The sequence below is a fragment of the Vidua macroura genome, chromosome 9 (genome assembly GCF_024509145.1).
Source record: "Vidua macroura isolate BioBank_ID:100142 chromosome 9, ASM2450914v1, whole genome shotgun sequence".
NCBI lineage: Eukaryota > Metazoa > Chordata > Aves > Passeriformes > Viduidae > Vidua > Vidua macroura.
Window position 1 is genome coordinate 9,717,882 of NC_071579.1, and position 11,321 is coordinate 9,729,202.

Here is an 11,321-nt window from a genome sequence, read left to right on the forward strand (position 1 = left end):
GCTGATGTGTTTGGACACAGGTACAGAGCTCCACCTGCACAATTTTCAAGCCAGGTTCAATACCTGTAGCATGGGGATGCAGTATAGGTATCATTTACACTCTGCTCTGCCATCTGACTTTTCTGGGCAAGCACACTGAGCAGAGCTTCGTATAAAATGAAAATCAGAGCTCGGCTGTCACAGGGAAAATGCTTAACTCATGGCTTAGTAGAAGTAAGGTTTGGAGCAGCTTCATGATTTATTAATTGCATGTTATTAACTGTCAGTTAGTGAGCCAGTCATTCCTGATAGCTATAGCAGCCTGCACAAAATGTTAACCAAGACCTACAATTCCATAAATGCTTTATAACCACTCCTCAAGTGTTCTAGACCGTGAGCACGCTCCCTCTCCTGCAGGCCATGGCAGCTGCAGGCACCCCATCAGCTCCTGGGGGAACAGCTTCTCTTCAGCCCTTTTCACACAGCTCCTAGTAGAGTTTGGGCTATATGCACCTTGTCCCCACCTAAAACCTGTAAATCCACTAAACCAGCTGGGGAAAAAGTCACCACTGTCCTGCACACACCCAGGGCTGGCTCCCCAGTGCTCCTCTGGCTGACAGCAACTTCTGTCAATGCAACCTTCTGCTCTCTTGTCCTCTTCTCACTCTAATACCCCCCCTGATTTTGCAAATTTTCATGATTTCAACTCTGCTTTTCTACTCAAGTCAAGTTCAGCTTTATTCACTGTGTGAGAAGTTTAAGGAAATAATAGGAACTGGACATGTCAAAGCATGGTTCAGTCCCAGAAAATGACACCAAACCAGTCTGCTGAGCTGTAACTAAGCCTGACTGCCTGGGTGTTTCCTTGTTAGAGGAAGGATGGGGGTGGGCTGACTGTGGAATGAGAAAGCATTAGAAACTTTGCCTGGAATTAAATAAGAATGGAATTATTTGCTAAATCATAGTGTCATTCCTCAATGGCAGTCATTGTCACTTTTGGAAGCAGTTTTCCTGTATTCTTCCCCAGTATACTAAGAAACAAGAGAAAATTTCTGGAATTGTTTTTTATATTATTCATTTATACTTGTTTATATAGCGTTTGGGGCTCTGCAGTTGAAAACAGTATCACAACTGCATTGATAACGTGGGACTGAACTCAGTGTTTCAATAACTGGCTGCCTGCTGCTATAAATGTCCTGACTCCTGTGTGCTCTGGAAATTGAAGGTATTAACTGAAATAGGAAGTTATAAAATAATTGTTATTGAAGAAAGAAATCCATAAACTTGCACAAGATTATTTCATTTCCTAACAATGTAGCTTAATTAAACAAGAGATGTAACAGGTTAAGTGAAAAACCAGGAGAAAAGAGAAAGGCAGCTATACTGGAAATGCATTTAATTACCAGTAAAAACTTTAAGAGCATTCTAGATATTTCAAATGTCTGTTTTGTTGAGTAAATATATGACTCTACAAAATAAAAAGTAAAGTGGCAAATATTTGTCTGCAAATATATTGTTGTAGCAGGTAATTACTGTGAAGTTTTAGCTTGTTCCATACTTATGATGGGTTTGATAAACAAGTTTCTAAAACATTCCCAGCAGAGAGGGCTGTCAATACCACTTGTGATGTGTATCTTGTACTTTTATTACTCTGCAATTCTTGGCAGGGGTAAGATGAAGAGGCCAGAAAATGTAAGCATACTGAAATAGGCTCTGCTTGTCACTCTTTTCTTTACTATAGAAGAGGCATTAGAAAAAGGTTATTAATTTTTGCAGGGTTGGCATGGTTCTTTTGTCCCTGAAACAATTCATTTTAACCTGAGAAGACAGACTGGTTTGAGCAGCTTCCTAAAATTTTTCAATAACCATTATGCTTGCCAGAATTCGATAGATCCAACCAATTTTTTTTTCCTTTTGTGAGAAAACTGTGTCAAGCTATGTGTATTCTTTCTTCTGCATATCTTGAGTCACCATTTCACATTGTTGATGTTATGAAATTTCTTATTATAACATTTCAGAAATGGATTTGCATAATAAAAATTGTAGAGTATTATAATCAGAGATAATATTAGCAGGGCTGTGGCAAATGCAATCTCTTTTTGTCTTTTTGTATTTTCCTTTTTAATGCACAGTGATTGTTGATCTTTCCTACTCCAGAAGATAAATTTGGGGTTATTCTGTACCTTGTACCTTGATATCTTATTGACTGCAGTACATTATGAATCTTACTTGGTAGCACAGTCTGGCACCCTACCAAGAACAAGCCATTCCCTACTCCAGTTCATTGCAGTGTCTGCTTTGGAATGGAGCAAAAGTCCCTTGACAGATGTCCTGACAAAGCAATAATGAAAAGGTCATACCACATTTCCTGCAGCATTTATCTTGTTTTTTTAGTGGCTGTGTACTGAAAACTAGAGCAAATTATACCTAATTAGGGAGACTAAGTTCTGCAATAAAGTGAAGTGTCTTTTATCAAAGTTATTACATTTGTATTTGAAAATCCTAAAACTCTTAAATAGCATATTGACAACATTCTTATTCAGATCCAGTCTAAAAACGTTTTACCTTTTCTAAAGATCAAGGTCACAAACTCAGGAGTTCTTTTTTTATGGGGCCTTGGGGCCATTTTGAACTATTGCTACTGCAGGAATTGTTGATTATGATTGAATACTGAAACAAAAGCACATCATAGACATTCTGGGTAAGTCTTCCCTGACAGCATTGTCAGCATATGGAATCAGAAGTGCCCAATATTTAATGACAATTATGAAAATACTTGCTTATCGATTATTTCATTTTCCCTTGGCAAGTCATAAAGAATTAAAGGCTAATTCTAAAAATACTGCATGTTGGAGCAAATACACCAATTTTTTTTTTTCTTTTATCATAATCTGATTTTAGAAAAAAAAGTAGAACCAATTGATGATGATGAAGTAAGTATTCTGTGTCAGTATAGAAAACTAATTTAGTTAAGTTTGGAACAGACAATTTGGAAAGGCTGCAGAAGTCTTTCAGCTGACTTAATTAGTTTTGCTAGATCCATAGGCTGTTAATTATAGTGGCAACAGTGTCATCATTCTGTCACCAGTAAAAGAGGGTGCTTAATTGTGCAGTTATTACGCTGCTTAAAAAAGCCTTACTTATTTTCCTTGATGTCAGACCTTTTCTGCATAACCAGTAGCAACAGTAAACTTTGTTACACTCCAGCTTGCTCCATATTTTAAAATGCTTAGAAAATATGGTCCAAAATCAGAACCATAAGCAGGAGTTACAAGTCACTAAGATTGTTTCCATCACATTTTCTTCCAAATGGGAAACATAGATTATGATTAGTACATTTGGGGAGAACCTACTCACAATAAATCTTGTTTTCCTTCTGCTTTGTGTAACAAGTGGAGGAGAGTCATAATAAAGTGTTCTAATTAAACACATGCAAATACTGGCTCATTTTTTTTTTTAATTATATAATTGTTTAGTAATGGTAATTGTTCCACTAAATGTTTACATTTTTCTTTCTCTCTGTTTTTTCTAATCTGGTGAATAATGCGTGACATACTCAGGTCGATGACCAATCGAAGTTCTTCCTGTGTTCAGGTATGTTTTTTTTACACAAAATCCAATCAAAATACACAGACTGAAAGAACTAAAAGACCTTTCAATCCAACTCTGCCAATGTCCCTCATAAAAATTATTTGTGTATTCATTTATGCTCTATACTTGATATAATATACACTTAAACATGACCCACTTATGTCCTGTGAGAATCTTTTCATTATTGAAAAAGCTTTCTTCCAACACTGGAGATGACACAGCATCAGGACTGATGAACTTAGTTCACATTAAGAATCATGAGGGAGTGTAATAATTGAAATAAAACCAAAGCTAGTGAAATTAAGAAAGTGAAATGAATGAAGCTTTGATACAGTCTCTTAATTCCTCTTATTATTCTTGATAAGAAGCATATTTGTTTATTTACAAAATGCATCTATTGTTATGCTCTTATAATCTGAAACACTGGATTAAATTATAAATAATTTATATTTGTTTAATTTTATTCCAAGAAGATGCTATGGCTTTTAGGACCGAATGTTTCAATGCAGGTGAAGCTTTTGTGGGTTTGGTCTACTGCCTTGACTTTATTTCCCAAAGTTATTCCTCATACTGTGCTTCCATTTTTGAGCTAAACACTGAGATGTCCTGTTGGGGGCAGGGGATAAAGGCTGATCTGGGGAGCAAGAGCTGGTGTGAGATTAACTCTGTGTGACTGGGACAAGCAAAACTGTCTGAGAGCATCTGCAGAAACTGCAGTGCTGCTGGAGGTGGTGGTGATGATGATGATGATGACCATCATCCAGACTTGAAGAGCAGTTAGGGAATTACAAAAAGACTTTTGAAACAATGTAGAAGTACCTTGAAAAGAAATACCAAAGATATTGTGGGGTACCTACCTTGGGGGAGAGGGAAAAAGTAATTCTAAAGAAATTCTTCCCCCTCAGACATCACTTATTTGACTTGCTTTTTCTGGAAAGTCATAATTTTCATCATTGTAACTTCTACATAGTCTAATCCTAGGGGAAGAAGTATGAGAGTTATAAAAATGACTGAAGATAGAATAGATATTATAATAATTACTTAAGACAGAAATTATAAATAATCGGTGAAGTATAAATAAGTGTATTTATTTTTTTTCTCTGACATAGCAAACAAGGGACTAGATTCTTAGTAAAGAAATTGTTTAATGCAGACTCATTTTGTACAGTTGAGGATGTAGCCTCATCTACCTCAGTGCTGTTCTGAAAAAAGGCTCTTGAAATTTTTCCAGTTCTCAAATTACAGGTGCTGTGCTCTACTGAGTTATAAACAATTGAAGAAACAAATCATGTAATGGTATGGAGGCCTATTACACATCAAGATGACTTTCAAAAGCAAATCATGGTGCCAAAGTGATAAAGGATTAGGATTTTATGTGCTGCCAGTGTTGAACCACAATTATCTTAGCCGACAAAGAGTAATTATTCAAAATAAAACACAATTTGCTGTCAATGCAGACTGCTCAGAATATATGGGGTCTGTGTTCACAGATGTAAAATAGTTTGGCTCAAAGGCTAAGTTTTGAGAATGAGTGTGACCTTTTCATGTCCTTTAGTTATCAGTCTATTCTTATAGCATGGATAATATTTCAGGCACTTTAAAAATGAGTCTGCAGAGAGAGAAATTGGCTTTAAGCCTCTCTACTATCAACACTCATGGTTTTTTCTGTCATGCAATTTGGTTTGGTTGTTTGCTTTTTGGTTGGGTTTTCTTGTGTGTTATGTCCTGTGAATTAGGGGTCAGTGACCTTAGACAACCCCATGTTTGAATGCTCCTGGTGGACACTTACAGAGAGATACACCTGCAGGTGCTGGGCACTAAAAATTCTCCGTGAGAACTTGAATGGAGCTATCAGGGTGCTGTGGATTTGTCCTTTTTAGAACAACAAAAGCAAAAATCTGTACAGAGCACAAATAATTTCTCTCTTGCTAGGTGTGGCATTGTCAACAGAAGCAGTGATCCCCTGGATTTGTGCTGGACCAGAACACCCCAGTATAAGATGAGGGGCTTCTGTCAGTTTGGGCTCTCCAGAAGTGTGAGGTGCAATATGTCCTGGCCCAGATATTGCCAAGGGAGTACTTTTACAAGTTCCTCTCTGGTCAAAAACCCAATGAATCTAACTGAAATGTCATCACCTGGGCTCCCTGCCAGCTGTAGGGGTACCCTTTACCTGGATTTTTGTTAGGCATGAGCATTACAGATTATCACCAAAAGAATAAAGGGTAATTCAAGTGGTTCTCAGAATCTTTAGGGAAATTAGGCATCCACTAAGTCAGGCAAAAATCTAAGGAAATATATTGAAATTGTGCCTTAAGATTATCAAATCAGCTTGATAGGTTCATCATAAAGGCACCAAGAGTTTCTTTTCCTTCTCAGTGAATTTCGTATTGGGAGTGCATGGAATTTACATCAGGTACTTCATCATATCCTACAGACACCGAATGTCAGGATGCTGTTGTGGTGTTGCTCCATGACATAGAAAGAGCATTTCTGAAGTGGCATTCTTATGACATGTGATTTGATAAAGGGTACATTAACAATTTTCACTTTTGTTACATAATGACATTTCATTTTAGTTATATAATGCATTTCAAAAGTTAGTACATTCTCTGCATTTCATGCTGTAATAAATTCATCCTCTACAGCTTTTAAAATACAGGGAAAAACTACTTTTCACTGCTAAAACACAGCTACTGGCTTGGCATTTTCCTCAATATTAATGTGGTCTGACTTTACTGTTAATAGAATTTAAGAGCAAACAAGCATGTTAAAGCTATCTAAACTTATCATCAAATATCCTAATCTGTTTAATTTAACTTGTCGTTGGATTGTGCATATTTCTTCAGCTGCAACAAACATAAATCCTGTCATTGAACTGAATAATCCCTTTGTTATTTTATGATTTGGGTATCCTACTCATGCATATCAGTGGCATGACTAATATAAATATTATTTTACCAGAAATAAACTTCTAAAGAAGAATTCACTATATGAGAACTTAGTCTGGACAGGTTGTTTGTTTTTTTGTAATGATACTTTAATGGCTTGTTTATTGTTCATATTTTTCAAAGTTGATGATTAAAACTGAAAGCACCTGTAATGCCTGTACAAGAAAAAGCTCCGCAGTTTGTAAGGTGATACTTGGGTTTTTTTGCTTAATGAGAAAAAAGCTGTATAGAATAAATTTACTAGTTAGAGTTAGTGTTATACCATCTATAACAATATCCTATGGCAGCAGTTCCAGTATTTCATCAGAGAAAAGGGAACTCTTGGGGGCATATGCACAGATCATGAAACTTATGAAATGTTGATGTTCCCACAGCCACAGTGAATTGCAGTTGGGGCTCAGCCCAGCTGCCAAGCTTGTGTTAATATTCACTGAACACAGACACAGCTTTAGTTTCAAAACCAAAGAGTAATAAATTGTTCATACTGTAGCTGTCACTGTGAGTGGTGTCTGCAACCAGAGCAGCCTCTCATTAAGGGGAATATCTGTGAGAGCTTACACTACATTTACAGTAATGGATACAGCAGTTCCATTCCATCTCTCTGGATATTTGTGAGGATTGAATATCTTGGATCTTTTGCAGTGATTTAAGCACAGCTGTGCTGACAGCTGAAAAGTGTTAGTGATGAAGTCTGGAAGGGATTAAGGTTTATTATTACTAATCTAATCTATTTTAATGAAACTCAGAATGACTGTTGTATTGTTAGAACCCTTCATCTCTTAATATATGGAAGGAGGAGTACAGATCAGTCTTCCTGTTCAGAAATTATAAGTGATCAAAACAGTTTCAAATGGGTCTTTCCTCCCCTCCTTCATCATGTAAATAGAGTCTGGGTACATGGATGGATGAAAAATGCAGAGTACCCTTTCTCATCCTAATGCTTCCTGACCAGAATATTAATGGGCAGTGCTGATTTGTAAGTTACCCTTTTTTTATGTCATATAGACAATTTATGGTGCTGTCTCAAAACAGACATTTTAACAAAAAGAGCTCTTTGCTTTCTCAGGTGTTCTCAGGTATATCAGGCCATGGTGCCAGCTGGATTTCAAACGTGCAGAATTACAGTGGAACCCCTGTGGAAGAACCTGTGACATTAATGCGAACACCACGGAATTCTTAATAAGCTGCAGGTTATACTGAATACTGACTAAATTATTAAGACAAATATAACTATATTCCATCTTTGTGATCAGGGCAGCTGTGTGAGTAGAAAAGTAGGCATTTCCTTGATAGAAACAGTAGGAGAACTTATAAAGTCACAAAGCAGCACCTGTAAGGAAGGAGACAGATCTACTAGGCAGCTGGAGGGGGAATGAAAAAGTGCAGGCATGCCACTGGTATATTGTGTGTGTTTCTGTAGGTAATAGAATGAGTTATGGAATATCATGCTAAAATGTAAAAATGCCATCCCTAAAAAATTTTCAAGACCAGAGAGCTTATCATTTATTTGAACATTGCAAATACAGTATTACTGCAGGGTACATAGAATAAAATGAGAAAAAGAACAATTCATCTTTCCTGGTTTTTGAATTATGTTGCTAGTAGATATTTTTTCAGGACATTTGTGGGGGAAAAGAATGGCAGCTTCTTGGGGAGCGAGTCAGGGCACTAGGTGGAGCTGAGGAAATAAAGTGTTAGTCAGCATTATGTGGTACCAAGGAGGTGGAATTTCAGCTGTGCTGAAAAGCTTGGAGACTTCCTATTAATTTCTTTTATTCTTGGTGTTTCATAAAGCAAAGCTCCCTGGTGTAACTGAGAAGACAGGGCAGTAGAAGGCTTCTCAGTAGCTGAAACCCCACTCTGCTGACACCTTGTCCTTCCTCAAGCAAGTGTGACCAAAAAAAACAGTAAAAGGATTTTCACTGAAAAAAATGTCAGTGAAGCTGTAAAAATATTATCTTGTTGTTAGAATATTTTCTTCTTAATCTATAAGTTCTCTTAATGTTTTCCCTAGAGATGATAAAGAAACTTAATGTCCAAGGCAATACTAACCTCTATTTCATTTTTTTTTTAATTATTTTTGAAGAAAAGTTTCTTTTTAATGCTTGCCTTAGATCTGGTTGAAAGCTGTGAAATTCCAGCAACACAAACATATATCTGAAATCTTTGAATCACCCAGTAAGAGAACTTCTTCCCACCTCTCCCCAAAGGTTCAGCTTTCCTTATTACTGTGGAAAGATTGTTAATGATTCTTATTGAGGCCTTAACTGTTCAATATTGAAATAACTTCAGTACTGGATTTATCAGGATAAACTTGCACTGTTAACAGGAGCAAGTGTTATGCGCTTCATCTACTGCATAGATAAAAATGAGTAATTAACATAGTGCTGTGTTTTGTGATATTCAGTTAAACATAATACAGTTAAAAAATACCCACAGAAACTCAGAATTGTTATATCTCCATAGGCATTTAAATTTCTAGACTGTTTGACATAGATAACCTATTTATTGGTGGAAGGAGGGTAACTGTATAGCATATATGCTGCATATAATTAGGATTTTCCAGAGTTTTGGGTTTTTTTTTTTTCTCCATGATTTTAAAAGGACAAAACTTTTCAGAAAGTTTTATCCTCTGAAAGTTTAGGAATTTTTGTCTAACTTTTTTGAAAATCTTGATCGAAATGTATGGAGGTATTTTGTACCTTACTATTGTATACCTGACTATAACAAAGTAGCAGCAACCTAGACACCAGATAAAGTAGGAATGTTCTTAATCATGAAGATGCATTGGTGATTCTCCTCTTGTCTGGTTTTGCTCTTAATCTGCTTTATCAGACCTGGCAATTCCTACTGCTTAGGTTGTTATATTTACAAAAAACTCTCTTTAAAAAAAAAAAAAAAAAAAAGGTAAAAATAAATTCAGGCAAAAAATATTCAACAGGTAAAAATTCACCTTTTAAATTATTTGTAAGTTATATACATGACAAGTTTAAAAAAGAGTTTATGTGTTCGGATGCATCCGCTACTCAAGGCTAGCATTAAGTTTTCTCTGCAAATCTCATTATATGCAGCTCATGAATGTAATTAACATATTAATCTATATGCAGATATCCATCTAAATGCCGGCACATTTTTATACAGCAATTTCCTTTCTACTCTCGAGTTGGTATTGGGGAAAAAATGTGAAAGAAACTTGGTGAAGTCAGAATGGGAGGCATTGAGACTGACAAATAACACTTTTTTGACTGTTCTTAGTAGATGCACTTTCAGTTGTCTCAGTTTTCAGGACGCTCTGAAGAAAAAAAATGCAGATTTAAAAAAAAAAAAAAAAAAAGAAAGAAATTGTGCTTGGAATTTTTTTTGTCAATTCTTCAAACAAAAACCACACTTCTCTCAGATATTAGTAGACTTATTTTTGTGTTTGAATAAGGCATTGCTGTTTATTGTCACCTCAACCATTCTGTGATTCTGCAATATCTCTAAATACTCTTTAAAAGCAATCCCCTATAAGTGAAACCTGGAAATCTTTCTCCAGTCTTGTACTGTAATGGCAAGTGGGGAGCAAAACCAATCAGAAAATGCATTTGGGTTATGCTCATTTCATAAATAAAATACTAAGTTATCTGCTGCTTTCCTTAGAGCTTGTTCTGAGAAGTGGCATTAAGGAAGTGCACGTAACCTTTTTGGGAAGTAGATTGGGAATGCCTGCCAAATCTGTGTGCTCCAGCTAATTCCAGTGGAAAGTGCACCTCTCAGGAAGGTATTCCTGGCCATGGAATCTGGCATAGCTGATAATACTTCAGCCTTTTACAAACAAGCCAACCGCAGGAGAGTTATATCACTCTGATTTTCTTTAACATAAACAAGAGACAGCAGAACATCAACAGTCCATGAGAAACTGGGACTAAAAGCTTTTGCATTTTTGTGTTAACCAGCATACAAAAGTTCAGTCATGGGAGGTGACAGAAAGAACTGTTGAAGAAAATGAAGATTATGTAAGAGAATTCATTGTCCTAGTTCCTGAACAAACACCCTTTCTCTCAGAAGACTGATGATCACAGTGAGCCAGGACCGCTGCCCAGGGTTACCTGTTTCCTCTATGTGGGTTATTCAAAATCAACTCAGTACTGAATTTAGTGTACTACTTTTGGGGTTTCTTGGCTGGTTGCTTAGTTATTTTTTCCCTCATCTTTACTACACTGAGTCTGAAATGCAGTATTTTGTTCCATCTCAGTAAGTATTTTCCTAAAGCATTTAGTGGATAATATCAAAGAATAAGTAAGTTTGAGCTGCTCAGAGAGCTAATCATTAGCTGCTCCAGAAAGTTCCCAAATGGAAAAGAAATTTGCATTAGAAAGAGAAGATCCAATCATAAAAGTTATGTAATCCAATTATAAACACTTTGTGATTCTGGAGTTCATGGACTGTTTGCCTTATTTACTAATGAGCCTAATTAAAAAGATCCCTGAAGCAAAAAATAATGGGGATGGCAACTGTTAAAACACCATACAGTTGCCAAGAAGAAGTGTTAAGCTCTACTTCAAGTCTCCAGTTCTGGAAATATTCCTGACTTTTAGGATCTATTATTCAGGAGAGTAGTTGTACAATTACACATCCAGTCTTTATTTCCAAAAGTTTGGAGTTACTGTGATTCGAGACAAATGACAGCAATTTTTTGCTGCCTTGATTTAACGAAATCAAATGGGTGACTTCATAATTTTATGACTCCTGACTCTTTAGCCCTTTTTAGCCCTGTTTTTGACCAGCAGTTCAACCATAGCTAGAATTTTTTACTATTAAGAT